The 23,332-nt window shown below is 42.3% G+C and overlaps 1 protein-coding gene across 21 annotated transcripts in view; it reads right to left on the bottom strand.

Moving 5' to 3' along the window:
• The window catches only part of ATXN1 (ataxin 1), a 348,923-nt gene that overhangs the window by 56,687 nt on the left and 268,904 nt on the right, over positions 1–23,332 (bottom strand). The window lies entirely within an intron of this gene.

Below are 23,332 nucleotides of genomic sequence, written 5' to 3'. Positions count from 1 at the left end.
GCAAGAAATGTTAATTGTGGCCATGGCGGGTGGGGACAACGCACAATGAACTGCGGGAGCAGTACTATTAGTGTTACCGTGAGAACAGATTATGCCATTTCCATTCTATCTTTGAATTCTGGTGGGTGTAGGGTGATGTGACTCTGAGTGATGTCAGATTACCCAGCCTACATTTTTCTTGGAAAGAAGCTCCTTCCTCCACTTCCCTAGCAGGAGGGCTTGTAAATACCGCGCTTAGGAAATCTCAGCTTCAGCAGACTCTGAAACGATCCCCGCACTATCTGGAATTTTTTTTAGTTGGACAACTGGAAGGCATATGCTTCTTGAATACCTGGAAACACCAGAATATTCTCACTTGGGCTTGTGAAATGGTGAGAACTGATAACAAGGAGTGGTTTTCTGGACTAATCCCCAGGAAACAGGACCTCACTCTCCCCAGTGTGGGCTGAAATCCAGACGATCTCAGCCACATTTGTTAGCGGGTCACAATGTCACTCCTCTTCTCTCCCATTAAAAAACTAATTGTAAAAGCTTTTGTCTCTAATCTGCAGCTAACAAACCAGCAACACTGAACAAAGGGGAAGAGTGCAACTCAGTCCAACACGCCTGAAGGGAACACTATCTCCACATCATGCAATATATGAAACTGCTCAGAATACAACCTGTCAGGAAATGCAATCGAATAGTGGGGTTTGTTTTGAAACAGATGTGGATTTGCACACAGCTTCTCCCTGCTCCCTTTCCCAGTCTACCACAAAAGGCCATGCAACAGAGGGGTGCACAGGGCAGTGGCGCCAGCTCAATATCACCATGCAGGGCTGCACACACAGCACCAGGCACCAACCCTCTGTTGTGCAGCAAGCAAATAGATGTCTCCCAAGCAGCTCCATTAAACACAGAAATTTCCACCCTCCCTGCTCCAACACACATGCACAGGCGGCCAAACCATGAGGATTACTCAGTTTGCATTTGAGCCAAAGATAAAAGATTTTAAACTCCAGTCATGCTCCCTCCTCTCAATCCTGAGGCGCTTTTCCCAACCACGTGGATAGGTCACGCTGGCACTGGCTCTGTTCAACCAGGTAATTTTTTTTTCTTTTTCTATCTGAAGGCTGCGGACTGTGCTCCTATGAGAGAATAGATCGGGACAGATTTTTTATTACTCTTTTTTGCTGTGCTGTCACGGGTGGGAAACCAGAGATGCTGGTCTGGCTTAGTCTATCACAATATACCAAAAGCCTGACATTCCTCCTCATTTTGACAGCACATATGAAGGTGGGCATGCTCCTCATCCTTCCCCTTCCATATTGAGAAGTAACTCCAGTAATACTCAGACCAGCATAAATCATCTGGAAACAGACCCAGGACCAAGCCCAGAAAGGAACAGACATCAAACTGCTGATTTCTGCTGCTGCTGAACTCAGGCAGGACTGAGCTGGGATGAACCACAAAGAACATCTACTTTCTTATGAAAATCACTAGCACAATTTTACTTTTCTCTTCATATTGCATCAAACAATCTCCTAGTGATACTAAAAGGGGAGTGGAGATCTGCTGATGCCACAGCTACAAGATAGTGCCTACATTAATCATTTCACCTCTGGCTTTTTAAATGCTTGAAAAAGCCCCCTCTCACTATGAAAAAAGGAACTGCATGTGCCATGTTCAAAAGCATTTGTTTCTTTCCTGGAAGTAAATACAGGAACTGAATTATTCTGTTTCCTACAGAAAAATACGATGCAGTTGTTTTTTCAATTGTTTTAAGGCAAAAAGAAAAAAAAAAAGGAAAACCACATCTGAAATCCACAATTTTTAAACTTCTTATTTGAACAACTTTCCAATGTGCACTGAAGCTTTAGAAATTAATTCTGAAACTCAGTGAAAAAGATGAAAAGAAAGTGTAAAAGGCAAAGATTGTTTATGATACACAGAAACGTGTTTTTATTCATTTCAAGACTGGTGAGTGGGTTCTCCCCCTGCTGCATGATTCTATCCCTCATGATCATCCCTCAGCTTCTTACATTTCTGCCCGATTCTTCTATAACCTTTTGGTGCCTGCTCTTTACTCTTGAAATACAGTTACTGCTGAATCATTTATATCTCATCCAAGATGCTTGTCTCACACTTGGCACACCTGATGAGCCCTAAAGGGAGCTGCTGCCGTGAGAAGCTGATTCGCTCCACACTTAGTGCCACCTCATCCGTATCGGTGTCCCATTTACCTTTACAGTTACAACCCAGACCCACCGATACACGGTCTGCAAATGTCAGGCTGAGCTCTGAGTTGTCTGTTGCTCACTTCCTCTGCCTCTTAGATCTGCAAGGGAATCTCTGAATATTCTGCTGACCTGCTGCAATTTTTCTGGTGCTTACCCTGATCTCTAAAACAATACTTTGCATATTATGGTTTGTTAGCAAAACATAAGCAATTTTTCTCCAAGCATCTTTCTCGCTCCTTTATTCCTCTCTATTTTAAGTAACTTTCCGCTGAGAACTATGTCACATTGACAACTCTGGAGACCAAGGTATTTCAGGGAGAGGAGCCAAGCACAACCCCGTTCCTCTATCAAAATTTAAAGGTAAACTCTCTCTCCTCTTCACTGTTCCGTAAGAAATTGCATCCTCTTTCAGTCTGCCTTAGCTTCTGAAAAGTCCCCGTTCACCAAAATGATGTTGTACTGTTGGGCAGGCGCAAGACCAAACCTGTCCACACAAATCCCTTGGATGGACCAGGATTCAAATCCCTAAACTAAACAGGATGAGTTATACTGGTGAAGGAGTTACTCTCTACTTCTATACAGTCCCATACCTCCACAGACGATAGACAGAGGCAGTCCCAGGCAATGTGCATGCATAGGAAGGCTTCAGCAGAGAGCCATAGGGAGCCTGGAAATACAAAGTCTTCTGGTCCTGGCCAGGGCCAAGTGGAGCCTTCCCAGCTGCCAGTCCAAGCAGTCACACCAGCAGAAGATCCCTGGTTGAACTGTGCCCACACAGCCAAGACAGCTGGTGGGAATGAGCATTTCACTTCTCACTCCCTCTCTGGAGGAGGACAAGACTCTCTGTTTAGCCATGAAATGGGAAAAAATCAGGATTTGGCCTTCCAGTTCTGCTGTCAGCAATGCTGAATGCCAAAATCCTGATCTAATTCCTTAGAAAGAAGAAAGTGGCACTAAAGGAGCGAGAAGAGCAGCACTAGCAGGTAGCTACTACCCTACAACCTTCCAGAACCACTCTTTCCAGTTAACTAATTTCTCCACCCGAGGAATTAGTTTCACTGAGCAAATAAAATATTGCCATACCCTAAAAAATTCACTTTTTAAGAAACAAACAGGCTGGTTTCCAAAGAGAAAGTTAGGCATGTGCCACAGAAATGGCTGCTGAGGAAGGCAGCACTGCAATTGAGTCATTAGGTTAAAATTAGTTCACCAAAGGATGGAGAAGACTACTCTGTCATGGTTTAACCCCAGCTGGCAACTAAGCACCATGCAGCCGCTCACTCACTTACCCCCCTCCATGGATAGGAAAGAAAATTGGAAGGATAAAAGTGAGAAATTTGTGGATTGAGATAAAGACAGTTTAATAGCTAAAACAAAAGCCACACACGCAAGCAAAGTAAAAAAAAGAACTCATTCACCACCATCAGCATGCAGGTGTTCAGCCAGGAAAGCAGGGCTTCATCACACGTAACAGTGACTTGGAAAGACAAAAGCTACCACACTCTGAATGTCCTCCCCTTCCTTCTTCTTCCCCTAGCTTTATTGCTGACTATGACACCACATCATCTGGAATACCCCTTGAGTAAGTTGGGGACAGCTCTCCTGGCTGTGTCACCTCCCAGCTACTTGGGCAACCCTAGCCCACTCACTAGTGGGATGGTGTGAGGAGCAGAAAAGGCCTTGACGCTGTGTAAGCCCTGCTCAGCAGTAATGAAAACATCCCTGTGTTATCAACCCTGTTTTCAGGACAAATCTGAAACATAACTCCATATGAGGTACTGTGAAGAAAATTAACTCTATTCCAGCCAAAACCAGCAGAATTCTTTTGAGATCTAACTGTAATGACAGACAGGTCCACTTAAAAAATATTTCACAATCTGAGTCTAGCAGGTCTGTTTACAGAAAAACTCAAGATAATATAAGGAGGATCAGAGTTTTTGTTGAATTCTACAGGACTTAGCAAAAACATAGCTCCTGTTTCTATCCTTCTTTACCACTGCTGTGATTCAGCTGCTTCTTGACCATACTATGAAATTAAAAAAATAAACAAGAAGCAAAGAACACTTCACAAACATGGCAAAAAAAATCACTACTTTCCTCGCAGATCGGGAACATGGGCTTTAATTCAAAAGGTTCACAACCATTTTTGAACCATCTTTGTTTTCTACAAGCACACATTTAGGAAGATACAATGCTGTCTGGGAGATGACCCCGACTGCTCCTTTGAAACAGGCTTACAAACAATGAAAACAACAAAAGCACATTAACAAGCAGAAGCATGGTTCATTATTTGTAGGCATTACTCAGTGTTGATAAACGCTGACAAAAAAATGAGTAAGTCAGGCAACCAAAGCCCAGTGTATTACTAAGTGACAAAATAAACCTTTAAAACCTTGATTTGCAAGCTAAACCCTATTTTTGGGTTGTTGAAAGCAGCCAACCAGCCAGCAGCAGCAGATGATGTGCACAGTGACCAACTGTTACGGTGGTTCGCCAACATCCATCACACAAATTGATTAAATATAGTCTGTATCAGTCACTTAGTATAGGAGAAATAAAGCCATCGTAATAGAATATAGTTTGCAGGATCAATGCTTCCTGCCAAGGAAATAAATATTTTGACAACACCTTGATACATATTTCTCTCTTGAACCCCATCCGTGTTCTGGAACTTAGGTGGCAGTGGGAAATCATTAACCTTGCTTTTCTGAGACTCAGAAAAGTACAAAAGCCAGCTGTAACATATAAGCCTGCATGAAGCCACATAATTCCTCTTCCTCTCTCGAGGAGCTCTCAGAAAGAGAACACGCAGTACCGAAGCACCAGGCAGCTACAGATGCAGGGTGCTGAGAGCCTGGTCCGCATGCCGCAGCAGAGCTCTGCATCGGGAACACCATGCAGGAGTGTGCACCCGTTCCCCTACCTGCTCAACACAGAGCATCTGAAGATGCAGTCTGTGCAAGCTTCAGATGAACAGCCATTTCAGCAGTAGACTTCTCTCTCTCTCTAAAATTTCATAGCAGGGACTTGATCTGAAGGAAGTGAAAGGTTTTTCTCCTTAGATTATCCATGGAGTGGCAAAGAGAGTAAAGAATCAGCAATACAAAGTCCCACTGTCACAGCAGTCTGGGGAGGAGCAAGTAAAAACTGTGGAGGATATGGTGCTGCAAGCATAAGTGACAGAAAAAATTCCGTAGGCTTATTAAAAAAAAAACCCCAACACCTAGTTTTCATCATACACATTGTAGCTTTCTGGCCATGCACTGGAAAATTAACTTTGTGATCAAAAAAACAAGAGACATAACTATGGAGACCAAGCCCCTACATGAAAAATGGAATTTAAGAACTTATGACTTGCTTGGATACAGCAGAAAAGTGAATGAGTAAAACAGGCCTGTTCTGCTCAGTCATTCTCACTTGTAATGGCTCTATGCAGCTTGCCAACAGCTCTTCCTCAGCCTTGGAGAACAGCCTGATGAGCCTGTTCCAAGTGAAGTTTAAAAAAGTTTATCACTAGGTAGTTTTACAGTAAAGCAACTTCTGTTCTCTTTCTTTAGTTTTTTGGGGTTTAGTACAACAAGCAGAGACAGCTGCAGGGCAGAAAGCTGAACAGAGAGGGATTTTTGTGTTTCTGCATGGAAATCCCTATTCAAATATATGCTAAAATACAGAGTTCTTAGAAATCCCCCTGTGATTTCCAGACATGGTCACTGATGGCACCGCCCCCAGATAGCACAGGGAAGAAGAAGACATGTCTCAAAGGTGATACTCAGACCCCTGCCCAACACAGAACCCCTCCTGTGCCATATTAGAGAGCTCTGCCTTTGTTCGGTGTACATCAAATGACTAGAGTGATGTGGCTTCCACCCCTTCCCACTGGGGACTATTCCACAGTCTAATAGATCTTACTAGCTGGAAGTGTTTCTGGATTTCAGCCTACATTTTCTGCACTAAAATTTATCCTGTTACTCCTAGCCATACTGCTTGGACCACCCAAAACAATTCCTCAAATTCGGCTATTTATAACCCCTCAGGTGCAACACTAGTAGTTCTAACATCACCCTGTTCCTTCACCCTCTTTGTCTCTCCTTCAGACAAACTCTATGTATTTAGTTCTTAATCTTTCTTCTTCTGTCTAGTCCATTAATCACTTTTGTTGCAGCTGTCTGAATCCCCTGCAATTTGCCAAAGTCTTTCTGGTAATGAAAGACCCACATACATATGAACTTTGTATCTCTTAAAGCGCTGCCTGATAAAAGACACGGACTAATACACACACACACAGAAACACATATGGCATTTTCCAAATTCATTCTTTTTACGGAAAGAGCTTAACTTTTTTCAGGCAGGATGCAAAAGGCCTAACAGAGGTGGAAAAGTAACACACTGTAATTTTTTTTTCAGATAAGAAACTGCCTGACTCCCAACTGCTTTCTACAATTGCTCATTCTGCTTTGCAAAAGCAGTGTATTTATCGATGCCTTCCTCTTCCAGTCCTTTAAGGAAGCTCACATTAAAATGTCATGTTCTGGTTTTCAAAAATTGTTTGTCTCGCCTTCAAGGAACAGTTCAGTGAGCTGCTGAAAAGTAACCTGTGCCTTGCTCTCTCCTTTGCCTCCTTTTTGCTATAAGAACTATTCAGGGAGAGAGATTGCAGATATGAACAGTGAAATCCAATTAACCATTTCTTATGATTTTAGAACTTCATCTTGCTTATGAAGGCCAAAACAATGCAGAGAAGGAAGAATTTCCTTTGGGGCCCAGGGTAAAACACCTGCCATCCTGATGCGGAAGTGCATCTTTGCTCCGTCAGAGCTCCGGGACTGATTTGGGTAAATATACCACTGACTTCTGTGCATCTGTTACCTTCTCCCAAAATAGGCTTTTATATAGAATATACACTTTAATGCATTTAACCCCAAATACTTTAAAGGCTATTCAGTAACTACCAACCATTGCAGAAGATTATCTATCTACAGTTTGGGATCAGATATACAATAAAGACTTCAATTTTTTCAGACAGACATGACTTCACGTGACTTCACATGACTTCAAGTTCTACTTAATTGCATAAGAATTCAAATAAACTGGGTAAGAGTGCATACAACATCCAAACACACTTTAAAAAATGAACATTCATCTACTGCAAGGCAGGGAAGAGGGGAGAGAAGTCTTTCCGCATTGATGCCACTTAACCCGCAGGCAAGTTCTTTCCTCTAGCAACACAACTGTGACTATTTAGCATAGAAGTAATTTTATTTCCTGCAAATATCTAGGCCATTTTCACAACAGAGAGTTGAAAAAGAAAAAAAAATTGCTGAAATAGCCACTGAAAACCTATTTCCCTCTTCTAGTCTATTGGTAGGCTTACACTATTCAATACGCATTTTTATTTAGAAGTTAAAGACAACACCCAAAACTCTGCTCTACTCACTCACTTCATACCAACAAAACATGTACATGCAAATATCCTGAGCATAAAAAGAAACTCCTAAAGTCATTATGACATTATTTGTACCCTGCAGTAAGTCATAATTTGTATGTACCCTGCCAAGTACTTTCTGTCAAAGCTAAAGTAATTATTAGGAAGTATGAAAGCAGGTGTCACTTCTGGCAAGTTGTAAGATGGCTTTATATTCTCAGTTGCAATGGGATAAAAATGATCCCTAAAAAGAGCATAGCAGGCTATTACTTTACATCCAGTATATATGTGAAACATAACAGTTGCCGCCTGTACTTCTTTCCTCTTCGGTATTTTAATTAAAGATTCAAGCTCCTAAAAGACAAAACCTAAAAATATGTGCAAAATCAATCTCATTTTGCATAATTTCTATTTAGTTTCATAACCAACTGTCAAGCCATCTGACCCTCATTTGCATGTGCTATAAGGCAGGCAGCCGAGCTTGCTTCCACTGCAGTGAGACACATACTTCATCCCTGCTCACTCCCACATGCTAACCTCCGGCTTCTCGGATCAATCTCTGCTACAGCACTTCAGGACAGAGGGGACAGTGGTTGTTACAATTACAGGGCCAAGACCTTTCCAACTTGGGTGTCTAAATATAAATGCCTAACTCCATCTTTAGGCATCCGAATAAGCTGCTAGTTTTTCAAAGGTGCTGGGCACCCAGCATCTCCTACTTGTTTCTGTCAAACTTGCCAAAAAGAACATCTGCCTTTAATTTATTCTGAGAGCTGCAGGTACGCAGGACCTTTGAAAGCCATCCCACTTACTTCAGTCCCTAAATACAAACCCAGGTGCCTACCTCTAGGCAGTCAACTTGTAAAATGCTGAAAAAGCAAAAAAGATAGCATTATTAAATAAATAATAAATTCTTAAAAAACCTCACACACAGACATTCCCAAGACCTTTGGAGTCTTGTTCCATAGTTGACATATGATGTGATGTAAAAGAAAGCAGATCTGACTTAGTCAGAAAGTAGCACTTTACACTGTGACTGGAGTATGTACAGTGTTAGTAATTAACATAATTATAGTAAGGAAAGACATTCTGGGAAACAATCTTCAAAAGCTGCTCTTCTTCCTTGGATAAGCAACCAAGTAAACCAACCCCCCAAAGTGGTTGTATTTACGCTAAGAGTTTAGGGAAATTGCAAATTTACTAGTGTATTTATTATGCAAGTTTAGTTTATTTTTCTTTCATTCAGCCAGACACCCACATTCTTGACAGTGTAGAACTTGAAAAGATTTTTTTTTATTTAAAAACTGCAAACGGAAGAAAAATACAGGCTACCACCTGCCTCTGCAAATCTTTCGCATGTGCATTTGAGCATCTGAGCACGAAGCAACTGACTACCCTGTTAAGAATAATATTCAAACACAGCGGCAATATTCCACCCTACAACAGGGCACCGACTCAAAAGGCAACATGACAACACATGTCTGCCTGTACTTAAAATGCTGTTCTGCATCAGGGACCTGGAATGTCATGCTGCAAGACCCAGAGATGTTCTCCTTGGAGCCGACCAAAGAAGCTCCTGGCTCTGGAAAGGAGTGCTGTTGGAGTCAATGAAGAGGTTCACTGCTCTGGGGCTTCCCTGTTTCTAATCGGGACATGCCAAGTAAGTGTACGCATGTATGTGCTTTCCTTGTGAGCATGCAGGAGCACGTCTATGCTTTGGATTAAAAAAAATGGAACAAACCAGGCCTAGAGTATATACACAACATGCAGTTAGTCTGTACCTGTGAGGGGGAAAGGCTGGTACTGCCACATCTGAATTCACACGATTTCAGACACTGTACTATGTCCTGAACTGAGCCACCAGAGGCACTAAATTCTCAGAACAAAGAAAAAAAAATTACTGTTAGTACTTTATTTTCTAAAAAAAAGTCTCAGATTCCAAGTAGGTTCAACCTCTAGGTAGGAAAGGGAGGGGGAAGGAAAGTATGCCCAGGGAAATCCAGAAATATATTTATGGAAGTTCTACATAAGCCTTATATAACAACAAGGTATAGCACACTCCTTCACAAAGGTCTAGTTTCCTCCAGGACCAGGATGACACCTGGCCCTGCCCTACCTACAGCATCCTGAAGAAACCGCAATTTGCTACATCAGGTGAGCTGTTACCAATTGCTGTAATTTCAAAACTTCTCCTGTTGCAAGCCCCACTGGCACAGTGACCACGTGTGCCACCACTTCTCTGCCACACCGCATTCTCAGTGCTGGTGCTCACAGGACTTGGTGTGCGCGCTCTCCACAGTCAGGATGACACTGGAGAACTCATCCCATCAGTCTTCAGTTTACAAGCACCATTCTCAAATCTTATGCACAGCCCACCCACAGGCATGCAGGGGATCACCACCACCTCCTCACCCACAGGAGCTCCAGCAGGCTTCAGTCACATCTTGCTGCCACTCGCATCAAGGCAGGGAAGAAATGCCAGAGCTGCTGCCTAGACACTGCCACTGGGTGCAGCTGCACAGAAACCTGACTTGGTGAGGCAGCCAAAGCCATCAAGCTCCAGCAGCACAATGAGCAGATGCTCCTTCTGTACCTCATGCCACATCTTGGTTCTTCTTGTGGTGCATGCAGGACCGGGAGCCAGGTACAAAGCGTATTTTCCGTGCTTCCTCTGCACGCTGCAACAGGATCTGCTCTGCTGTCCCGTCCCACCCTTCCCACAGCACAAGGGACCTGTCTAAAGCATAAAGGAGCTAGAGAGGTGGTTTAGTGGTAAGAGAGACTGGTCTTTCCTTGATACACCAAGAAACTGCTTGACATGGTGCACACACGAGGGTTGTGCGTGGGATGATGTCTGCCCATGCACGGAGGAGGGAATCCACCTCACCACAAGGGATGCCTCCTTCTCTTACTTTGGTTTGGACCTACAGCTACAGCTCTTGATGCTTCATGGGGACTGCAATATAGCAAAATTACATACTCTGTAACCTTACTAAATAATCTCTCTATGGGCATGCACATGTGCCAGGCAAAGGGCTGCAGATTGCCCACTTTGCTCAGGAGGAGGTAGCTGAGATGCTGGACAGCTGCTCTGCCCTGGCTCATCTCCACCACTGAGAGCCAAGTCACTCCTTACACACAGCTCTGCAGCCTTCAGTGCAGCTCTCTCTAGAGAGACTAGCCGAGGGGCTGTACCCACCTGAGTGACTTTTAGGTGAGGAAGCTGCACTCTGGATACATGTAGGAAGGCTGGAGAGCAGCCACATACCCTGCTCCCACCATAGGCTCTGTGAGCTGGCCAGAAACGACAACACTATTTGTTTTTCTTTGACATTCCCAAACTGAGGAAACAGAAAAAGCAGTCAAAAAATAGGAATAACTAGGAAAAGTCATTGCATATTTATTTGTCATAAATTATGCTTAAGAGAGCATTAGACCAAATAAATCATCACTCATCGAAGCAGGTTTCTGCTGCGATCAGAGCACTGCACTACACTTCATTAGAAACATTAACTGGACAGTGGCAAGAGAGGGGTCTCTGCTGCACCTACTCTTCACCCCCACTCCAATTTCATCAAAACATTCTCCTCACATTGATTCGGTTATTTCTTGGAACGGAAAATATTTTTTTTACTACACAGGACAGTATGACACTATAGGACTTAACAAGAAAGTCTCTACCCAAGACAAATGTGTTTCTGGTAAGAAACTTCCCTGCTAAATCTTGGATGAAGCACACAGGATATCAAACGTGTATACCTCCTCAGTCTCTCGTCAGAGAGAAAACACATTGGCAGTGGGATGTGCAAATGCAAACCCATGTGCTTTGGGTCCCGGCAGCAAAGGCTCAGAGCTGCATCTCCTAGTGCTGGCCTCTGAAGACCTGTAATTCTGTCAGGAAGGCAGCAGCACTCTAAGAAAGTCTTGCATGTTATTCCTGAATGGTTTCCTTGACGAGAAGTCTGCATATGTGATGAGACCAACAAACATCCCTACAAGTGTCCCACTAATGGGCTGTTACTGGGAAGATGTGTTGCTCCTGTGAGACCAGGTTGATGGCAAGAGCCCAGATATATGGGGCTGGGCCACGCCATTAAAAGTGAGGAGACAGCATTTGGGTTTGATTTACTTTAGAGAAGGTGTTCTCCAACAAGGTTTGAGGTGGAAACAGGACTGCATTTTGTAGGTGGAGAGGCGGTAACACTTTAGGAAGAAGCGTTGATATCTGAAACTGAAATAAACCCAGCTACAAGCTGGCGATGCTAATTTGAAAGCCTTGACACCTAAAGCACAGACAACTAAATGTGCTCTTCTGGGAGCCTCTGCAAGTGCTGCTGCCCTGGTTTCTCACACCACAGGCTTGTGTCACACAGCCCTGCAATCAAAACACGTGTGTTTTGTGTTACAGTATCCTGTCACACAGGGACAGCCGTGAGAAATACTCTGTTTGCAGGGAGACTGAGGAGCATCACTCATCTTCCTTCTGGTGTCAGTAGAAAACAGCAGAGAGCTGCCGACAGAACAAGGGTATCACCCTTGTGGAGGGTATTCTCAAGGGTGTATGCAAAAAAAATCAAAGGCACGACCCTATTTTCTCTGCACCTTACCACCCCGGAAATACTCTTTGAAGGGTTAGTCCACCCACTGCAGCATTTCTGGTAATGACTCACAAAATCCCACATGAGTCTGATACCATTTGCTTGATAAAACCAGATGCCAAAATGAAACTATGCATTTGGTGCTTGAAAAAGAGGAGGGGGGAAAAAAAAAACAAAAAGACAAAACCCTACTAGTTGTAATTAGTAGTGAAGTGGTGGAACATGCAACTGACAGTGTGTGGTGCGAGAACAAAGCTGATGGCTATGCACAGACCCTCTGCAGACAAGGGGATGAAAGACAGGCTCTGCAGCCTGCTACCAAGAATTCGTCTCTTGAATGTTGCAACTTACACAGATGTTCGCATAATTTCTTGCATGTGGACAGCAAAAGGAGCATTAATTTCAAGAATGACGTGATTGTTTGTGTGGTAAGGATAAGAAAGGAAAACTTTTAACATGTATTCAGTGAAGCCAAACTGTTCCCAAACGCACTCAAAGGACTCTTCATGAAGTCAATGACAAAATTCAGAAAAGACTTCACAGCACTCTTTTTTCCTCTAATTTAAAAACCCAAATTAAATTACACTCAAGAATCTTAGGAGATTCAGGAGCACGAAACATAGTGGCGCATCACAATGTTCACTCACCACTGCAAAACATTAACTAAACTTGCTCTGAAAAACGTTTTGACTATTTATAGAGAAGGCAAGGGAAAAAAAAAAAAAAGATGATTGCTGGGCTGTTGGGTTTTTTTGGTTGTGCTTTTTTTTTTGGCAGACTTCATTTGAAAGCAGCCAAACTCCTTTCTGCTTCTGTAAGGCAAACTAACTGAGCACTGAGGTCACAGGAAGAGAGTACTTAAGGTTGTGCTTGAATTCGGGACAGCCTTCTACCAGGTGCTTTGTCCAAAACGTACTGAACTCCTGCTTAAACCCTGCCTTGAGGAGAGATGTTGCTTAACTATTGCCTTAAAGAGAGATACTTCCCTCAGGCTGCTCTTGAGCAGCCCTTGTAGTACTCCAGCCCAAAACCTACTGCAGGTTAGCAGCTGACATTTCATTCACTTCAAGGGATGCAGGGTCATGGCACAGGAACTTCTTCTGGGTGCCCAGCACCCCACAGGATGGAGCTGTCACACAGCTCCGATTAACTGGGAAGGGATGCTGCAGCAAATTCACTCTTGTGACAAGTAAAGCAGGTACAGAATTTTTTATTTGGTCTATTTTCACAGCAGAGAAGATAAAAAAATTGTGTTCAAATAGCTGGCTGGAGAGAACACACAGCACGTGAAGGCAGGTGCCAAAAAATTCCAATTAATTTGATTTAAGACTTTGGTTGGGCTTTTCCTCCCCCTCCAGTTTAACATATGAAATGAATTCCTGAAATGAAACAAAACTTACATGAGGAAAAAGGCAGGTAAGGTAATTTCAGAGGTACCTTATAGCAACACTTAAAAAGCATGCATGTCTCTTCAGCATAAAACAGACTGCAAAGGGCTCTGAGAGTCCACTTGCATGCTGTCCTCCCTAGAATAGCATTAGTATCATCAAAAACCTCAAGTATGCTCCCACCTTCCTTCTCAGCTGGGCAAAACAACAGGTCTTAAGAGCTACTATTAGTTCCATGAACTCAAAGGCTGTGAAACTGCACCGTCAGCTGCTTGCAACATGTCGCCCCACTCTGAATATTCCTTTAATGATCTGAGCGCTCAGCCAGCAAGAACTCTGTATCACCTCCAGGTCCTGACATTTCCTAAAGCAAAGAGTAACAAAGAAAAAAGTACTACAGCAGAAGGGAGTTACTTTGGAAAGCTGAGCAGCACCAAACAAAACTGTTAATGTTCTTTTGGCAAAGCAAGAGATTTGTATAACACTTTTTCCTCCTACTGAATGTATTTACTCTTAAAAATCGATTTCCTTGACAGTATTTATTGCTGCACATTGCTTGGTGGTTCTGAGAAACTGCATGGAAAATCACAACATCATGCTTGTTAAATTGACCCTACAGGGCCATACCACCAGTGCATGCATCATCCTAAGAGGCAAGCCTGCAAAAGCCATGCTGTGCATATCATCACTAAACCCAAGACAAAATGCAAATTTGGCTGTATCATAGCTGATTTGCATTGGGTTTGTACAACCCTTCTGCAAAATGCCAATTTACTCCACTTTCCTACAGCTTATTACCAGTGTGAGGTACTTACAGCTTTTATGTATGGCAGATTTAGTACTTAAAACATTAAAAGAGATAATCAAATGCCTTTTGGAAATAGAACATAGCCTTCAACATGATGACATGAGGCACAGGACTTTGACTGGGACACAGAAAGGTTAATGTCCCCTTTTAAAGGTGCAGATCCTCCTCTCTAACGTGATCGAGAAGCTGCACAGCTTTTTCGGTTTTTTATCTGATCCGCATAAGCAGAAATATTTGCTTGCAAACTATGAAGGGCCTGAATCCAGTTACTGAGTACACATTTCACTCATACCGATATCAGAATGGATGGCTGCCAGTTTAGTGTCTTGGCTGGCATTCAAACACGTTGATTGCTGAGCCTCCTTGGATTCCCAGTTCATGATTTAAAAAAAAAAAAAAAACAACCAAAAAGAAGGAAAAAAATCCCTGACCACGAAATAAATAACACTCCACAAACATTTCTGGGATGCTACTCGGCTAATTTTCCCCCTCTCCTCTTTTGTAAGCTCAGTCTCTGGAAGCAAGCACATACAAGTAGCTCCCTGTCAAAAGAAGCAACTTGGGAGTTTAGACTTTATCTCCAAAGCTATGATACAAAGAGCATTAGATTCTTCCTAGCCAAGCAATTTTCACACGTGTGCCAGGGGCCAGCCCTCATTAAAGTCAGCAGCAGAGAAAAAGATCTGTTTATGCTTCCGTATCTTCACTTGAAAAACTGGAGGAAAAAAAAAGAGAATTAAAAGCTTGAAATGTTCTGAGAGAGATGTCACAGCCAAGTGACAGGGAAAGGAAAGGTTCTTTGCCTTACATGTACCTATTTTTTCCTTCTTTTTTCCTCACTACTTACTACCAAAATCCACTAGGTCAAAAGGCAAGCCAAGAGCTCCTTGGAGCCCCCCTTTTGAGCTCCCAAACACCCCATCTCTGAGTGCGCTATTTGACGCGACTGGCGCGCTGTGCAAGCGCTGCTTTCTCTGGCACAGCAGCAGACACTGTAGATCAGACCACTTAGACATTTCAATTGAACTTGACAGGTGTTTGTTAATAGGCTCTACAATACGTTTGGGAAGGGCTGCCTGGAATTGCAAAATGGTTTATTATGACAGTTTAATAAGCCCAGTGCACGGAGTTCAGTGCCTTATTTTGTAAGGCTGTAAATGTAAGTGACCAAAATCTGAACTGTATGGCAATACACACATAACTTACAACTAACCCAATTAATGGCAAATGCAGTCATACAGTAACTGTACAACTGGAACTGATCCTGCCAGGTCAGTCTGGGAGCCCCTGAGCTCCTTGCAGGATCTGTCCCCCATGTATTACCACAATTCATAGAAATCAGGTATATCTATTCGGTGATAACCGCTTGGACTAATTATTAGAAAATTCAATTTATGCTGATTTGCCTGAGGGGAGGGGAGCATAAAATTAACTTGGCACATTTATTTAACTTTTTACAGTATTATTATTACTTAAAATTTATGACAGCATTGTGCCCAGAGGCCCCAGTCCGGATCGGAATCCCACTGTGCTCAGCATCCCACTGTGTGTGCGTTCATGTCCTCACAGCATAATTTCAAGGCAAAGGCCCCATCCATGCAAATTGTTATGCAAGTGCTTGCCCTGAAGACTGGGAGCGAGGCCATGAGGCCACAGAAATAAAAGGCACAAGTGAAGTAAATGCATTAACCCACCACATCCTACCATGCACTGGCAGCCTACACCAAAAACATTCCTATTTCGGAAGTGACAGGTGAGTCACTTTGGTTTTTACTATTTAACACATAGACACAAACATCCCCTCTTACCTACTGCTCTGTTTTCTTGCTTCTATCTTATAAACAGGACCAGTGTTTACTTTTTTCAGTGAATGAAAAAAATCACATGTGGGGGGAAAGGCCTCATAAAAAAGATACATGTCAGAAACTGATCCAGGGAACTACCAAAATATCACCTTTTATTTCAGATACACAATGTGTTACAACGCATTTTTTCCTTGCAGTGAACTTCAAAATACCCTTTGAAGCATATCTGCCTGAGAAAAGTAGCTAGCTGTTCCACCTGCCTTTATATGTGGATGTACAAATGCCAAGCCCAAAAGGTCACCATTTGGATGATCATAACCACTGACTGTCCTTTATTTATATTCAATATTCTTAACCTTATTAAACAACTGTACTGGTTAGACAATATTACAATATTAATCAATATGGTATCATTATTTTAATTGAAACAGGTTCAAGTATTTTCATCAGAAGTAGGGAAAATGGGAGCTTTTCTGGGTTAGGGCATTAAAATTAAACTACTCAAGAGTACTGGCTGTACTGACATGAGGTACACAAAGGAGTGAAAAAAGAATTGCTGAGAAAGGGAATGGTGCCTTCAGGAGTCATTAGAAGACCATCAGAATTAGGAGAATATTGGCATTAGAAGATTGTCTCTTCCTCTGGCTCTTTGACAGTGTTTTAGAAACAAGCCATCCATACTGTACACCCTTAGTGTTTGCTGGGGCTAAAGGGGACCACACAGAAGTCAGCATGGTCTAACTTTCAAGAAGCTTCAGAGGCTCCTCAACTCAGGGGCAGGGGAGATGTCAGCAAACACGATCCACTCCCTGATTTTCCACTCCCCGATCTTCCACTCCCCGATCTTCCTTACACCCCAAAAAGAGTCGAGATTAGTCTGTACAAGCAAAGAAAAAATAGAAACATCAGAAAAATATTCACTTGAGTGGACTGTCCTAACAGCCTTATTTCAGCCAGCATTTCAGATGGGATGAAAGCAAGCACACTGACCTTTAAGGCTGCTCTTCCACAGCTAACTGGTCTCTCCATGTCCAAACACTACAAAGACCTTGGAGCAAATTTAAACCAAACTCATACACTGGTGTAGCGAGTAGAGTTAGGCCTTCTCCAGAAATGCAGTGGTTCACTTCAGAGCGTAAGTTTGGTTAATGTATCTTATGCTATCCTTCTACCTTCCTCTCCTTCTCTTTCTGCTGCAGTTCACTGGAGCTGCTTCAAGATTCAATTAAATATGTCAAGCTTTTCACATGCAACTGCAATCTTGCAGCACAAAGCAACATGGAGGCAGATGAAAGAAAAAGAATCTATGATTTAGCCACACACAAATTCTGGATATTTTGCATATCACTCCTGAAACTGACTGGCAGCCCACACCAAAAAGAGTTCTGTTTGGGAAGAAAGTGACATTTGAGTCACCTTTGTTTTTCTCATTAGATATGAAGACATCAAACATCACCTCCTACCTAATGCCTCCTTTTCTTACTTCTATAAGGGCACATATTTCTGTGGTCCTTTAGAGCACTGTCTGTTTGACTTAGCACTGTGACACTTTGTGGTGCATGAACATTGCCCCATACTGATGAAATGTGTGAGATGGCACCCATGGCTCTGCTGAGCTGCCATCCTGGCAGGATGCTGTACCACTCTGCTCATATCAGAAAGGTACATAAGGAATAGTTCTATGAAATATTGTTTCTGCCACCAGCAGAAAGTACTGGCTTTTCTTGCTGCTACCCATCCCCTTTTCATACTACCATTTTCTGCTGAAGAAGAGGCTTCTGAACTCTGTCGGTTATTGCCCTGCAGTCCATGCTGTGCCCTTGCTAGAATTGTGAGTGAGACACCTTTGGTTAGATTATGCAGCGAGACGAACTTCTTGAAAGTGGGAATTTAGTCCTTTTAACCTTTTACTCCTTTTAATGGTTGGTTCTGTACTTTTTAATTCCCAAAACAACAATAACGGCCATTCTTTGACAATGAGCCTTTATCAGGTTTGAAAAAAAAATATCAAATTAACCTGCTTACTTCAAAGCCATGCTCTCATAATTTTAGCTGGCACATCACAAACAAAATGGTCTAGAACTAACCTCAAACAGTCATCTGGAGAAAAACAACATATTTTCCCATGTCATCACCACTATAGCACATACTAACCACAGCTATTCAGCCTGTCAATTTTCAGTTTATATTATGATAACTTTACCTAAAAGTATTTTGTGGTTCAAAAACAGCAAGTGTAATGCCAAGGAAACATTTGCTGAACTGACGAGCGTGGCAGCGCTGGTGTGAGGAATATGCTTTCTACAGAACGGGAAGCAGAGTAAAAAAGATGTTTCACTCGGGACAACAGACTTCTCAGAAATTCCCCAAAACAGTACTTCAGGTTGGCTTAATCCCACAGTCTAGTCATAGTAGGTTATGAAGAAGGAGGTTTAATTTAGTTCTCAGGGGTGAATTTTCCACAAAAACCTCCAAGAACTGTGATGAATGGGAAAAGAAACACATGAATCTTTTTTGCTTGCATTGGCATCTCCACTGCCACACAGAAGAAGGTTTTTCACACCCACTGAAAATTTAAGAGAGGTAAAGAAGGTACAGATTCATGCGAGTCTGGACAGGGAACTATATGAACGGCACAAAAGCAATGCATTTTAAAAAGACTTCAGCAAATACACTTTTAGCTGTGCAATCCCCATTATTCACAAGGCACCAAGCATTACACAGCCTTTGGTTACTGTCCTCATTTTAAGGGGAACAAAGGCAAATCTCTTGTTAATGAAGCAGTATGGCTCAAATTCTATAATAAAAACCCCTTGACTCCAACAATCATATGCCCACACTCAGGCTTCAAAAATATCCTCATGCTACAACACTGCCTGTGTCATCACTCCAGAAGCAAATGAGAAGTCACTGCATAACTTCCCAGTGATCCAGAGCAAGGAGAGGATTGTCTTGACAGTAAGAACTTTAACTATGCTTAGGTAGGGACAGCAAACCAAGTAAAAAAAACCTAAACCAAATGAAAACAAACAAAAAAACCTTGAGAAGCCTATGAAAACACTCTGCAGGCTATGGTATTACTCTCTTCTTTGTACTGATTTGCCCAGAGTTGGGCCACAGCAGCACCATGCAGGTTTCTGTAATATATTAATTGGTAGCTTTGCTTTTGTGGGTTGCAAGAGCAGTCTGAGCCACTTTGATTTGTACCTTCCCTGCTCCTTCTCGTCAGCAGCACTTTGACTTCCTACAGTACAGCTTAGACACACCAGGGCAGTTTTACTCCTGGGGATGAACGGGAGTGCATTTCCCCTTCTTGATTTTGGTGGGAGACACATGAAAGGTGAGGCATTCTCCCCAAGAACTGATGATTTCAATACCAGCTGGACCCTAAATGAGACTCCTTTAATGGGCCACTCTTAAGTCAGCCATTGTTCCCCACTCCTCACTTTTTACTAATTAGGAAGGATGTGTGTTCCTATGTATCCCATATGGATAGACCTTCTGCCTGGAAGGAAGAAAGAAACAGCAAGAAAGGGCCAAGGATGGGGAAAAACGTGTAGGACCCTGCAAGTGAGCTTGCATTTATTTCAGGAGTGAGTGAGTGGTTATCCATCCGCAGTGCACCCAACACCCAAGGCTTACAGTCTGAGACACAAATTTGAGCAGATCTTCCATGATCTTACGGTGAGTCTGAAATAGGCCACATCCAGCACTCACAAAATACACAGCCGCACTCCTCCATTGCTCTGACAGTGATTTATGTCAATGAATGTACTGCTGCTAATATGCACTGTGCTCCCACTCCAGAAGCCAAAGCTGTGCTCTGCACAAAGCCAGGACTGTGTGGTGCCCAGGCACAGCTGCTATTAGCTGTATTTTCCCCTCATCTCATGGAAGCTTTAATGGAGCCACTAGGAGAAAAGCAGTAGCACTGCAAGTTCTGTCCACCCACTCAATAAACTAACATCCATTTTTTATGCAAGTATTGCAACTCAGCAGTTGTACTATGGAATTCCAGAAAGTATGAGACTTTTTTAATTGAGAACAACTACATACTATGTCAACCACTGAAAACCTTGGTGTGTAGCAGAAAATGTTTTGAGTCAACAGACTGAAAAGTGGATTTTTGTTTGATTGTACAGCATGTTTGATGTTTTCAAGGTAAGACTTAAGATTTGAAATCTCTGTTGAATCATTTATTATTTTCAGACTGAACAATATGTTTTAGTTGTATTTAAAAAAATTAAAATTAAAAAAACATGTTTCACAGTTGAGGCTTTATCATATTCACAGTACTTAGACACATATCTAACTTTAAATCAGTGAAGACAACTGCAATCAAAAGGATAAGGGGGTGCTAAAAAGTTAAGTGTGCCTTGAAGTGTTGTCCTGAACAAGAATTAGACACAAGTATGTATTAGGTGTCTCTAAAATAGGTCTTTCATGTCTAATAATAAGTACAGATCACAATATACCTTGTGTATCAAAGGGTAACAAAAGCTACATGTCTTGAGGAGGAAGACTGAACAGAGAAGAACTGAAAGCCTCTGGGCATAAGATGTGATTGTTTTATTAGAAGGAAGATTATCACATAGAGGCCAAGGATAAAGTTGAAACTTGAAAGGAATATGAGTCAGGGAAGTTGTTCCAGATGGCAGAGCCATGTGGGATGTGACTTCACCATCTACTGTGGAAATAAAAAGGAAGAAATGAAAATTTAAGTGTTGCGAGAGCATATAGGACTGGCAGAAAGAACTGAGAGCAGTAGAAGGAAATTAAAGGCAGAGTGATGAAATGAGGCCTTCAGAAATTTTGAAGTGCAGCAACACCACTTCAATCAACCAGTACTAAAAAGCCTCAGTCATAGTGCTTCAGATAAACCTGTTTCGGTGCCTGTCCAGAGCACATTTCCTTTCCTTTGGCGTTTGACATATCATGTGGACAGCATCGCAGAAGCATCTCTGAGCATGTATTGAAGGGACAGTCGATTTGCAGTATCCCTTTACTGCTGATTCCACCCCTGGTGTTATATCCAACATCATAAATGAGTTAGACAGAATTATATCAGGTGCTGTCTTGGGCTACTTAAGACTAATGGGAATTTTTTAAAAGTGAAAACTTAGGCTGAATATGATACAAGACTTATTAACAACTCCTTAAGGGAAGTGCGGGAAGCCATGAGATCTGGACACTGGGAACTTAATAGGGCAAACCACTTAAAAATGCATTGCAAAGACCTGTCCCATCCTGTCAGGAAAACAGACACGCATGATCTACATACACAGGTCTCTTCTGCACATCTTACTTCAGTGCAAAAAGGAGGTACATGAAAATAAAACAAAAATAATAATAAAGTACAAGCTAAAGACAAAAGATCTGAAACAGATTCAGACGCTATTTGCAGGCTGCAAATTCCGTTTGTTTCTAAGATGAGATTTTCAGCCAGAAGCTAGAGGAGATCTTCCTGGACTAGTTAGTCCATTCACTGTACAACAACCAATGATATCATCCACAAAATGACTGCAAAGGTAGGTGGATTTGAAAGCCAAGGAACACACTGTCTAAAACCTCCCTTCTCCACGTACATATACACAGGCACATCATGACTTCTACGGTTTGGAGAGTCCTTTTGTTACCATTTATGTATTTAAATGCCCAGCCAAACTGGGCTTTGACTGTGAACCTGATGCCAAAATACTAATAAGTTCAATATGAGAAATTCCTATTAAAATGGCAGAGAAGTACATATCACACATATAAATAATCCCTGAAAATTATTTCAGAGACATGTCTGGTCTTGACTTTCTGTACTGAAAGCCTAACCTGAAGTCTATCAACTCAATAAAAAGACTTGGAGTCTTCAAAGCTGACTTTAGGCTACAGTATTTTTCCATGACTGATGCTTTTGCAGTCATATTCCTTCCTGGCCACGGCTTCTCCATTTCAAAGCAACTGAACTTTTAACCTACCTAAACTAACATAGTAAAAAACAACTGACCTGAAGGTAGCTTAAGAATCTTGCTCTTCATATAATTGCCTTTGCAGAAGCTATAGAGCCTGTGGTCAGCTGGATACTTGTTTACCTGTCCCTTCTTCCCAGTGAAAGGATGCTTATGTAAATATTCCTTAAAAACCAAAACCAAAACAAAAGCAGAAAAAAACCAACCTGAAAATCTCTTCTCTCTTGCAAAGAATAAACTTGTTCTTCCAGAACACAAGATTAATCTGATTGCTTTAAACTATCTTGGCTTTATCTGGGTGTGTAAATGAGACATATAACTGCTACAGCCATGTACGTCAGCCCACCAGACACAAAGCAGCACTAAAAGCCAGGCTGCAACTCTTGCATATCTTTCATGCTTATTCTTTCAGCCTCAAGGATGCTTTCTTGGTTAGTCAACTTTAAATCTATCTATTGTATATACAGTACTATTTAAAAACAGCACTCGAGCGTACAAGATAAACATGTGCCCCACTGAGTTACTAAATACCAGATAATAAATTTGCATCCCGGTGAATTTACTACTACCATGGTAGCTGTCTGCAATGTACAGAACTGCAATGTACAAAACCAGACCGCTGTGCCAAGTGAGTGAGAGGCCTTGTGCAGAAAAACGCCAGTGCTCTGGAGGCACAAACGGAGCTGTGCAAGGGAGAAATTCAGCAGTCACTGAAAACAGGGCCTGTCAGACATTAAATGGGTATAATGAGGACAAAGACAGAATTTCTTCATGAAAACAGGAAGGCTCTTCCACTTGGTGTGTATGGGGAGAAGCCCCAGAGTTACAGGGAAAGAAGGCAGCTCTAAATCTGCATGCACTGCAGAAATAAAATGTGAGCACCATGAAGGGGAAGGAACACAAGAGCTTTGCTAAACATGCCAGGGAAGATTCAGAACTCCTTGCGGCAGAGGAACCCAGGTCTGCACAGAAGAGGAGTAAAAACATGCCAGGAACATGAGAAAGGCATGTTTAGAGCAGCCAGAAACAAGAACACCACTACCAGGGCTTCAAACAACAAATTCAGCCAGGGCCCTTCTACTAACATGTCCCATTCTACCAAAGAACAGAGACAGCAGGATTTGTGCTCTGC

Source organism: Pseudopipra pipra, chromosome 1 (genome assembly GCF_036250125.1).
Source record: "Pseudopipra pipra isolate bDixPip1 chromosome 1, bDixPip1.hap1, whole genome shotgun sequence".
In the NCBI taxonomy this organism is placed as follows: Eukaryota; Metazoa; Chordata; class Aves; order Passeriformes; family Pipridae; genus Pseudopipra; species Pseudopipra pipra.
The sequence above is the reverse complement of the archived record's forward strand: the minus strand, read 5'-3'. Positions and strand labels throughout refer to the sequence as shown.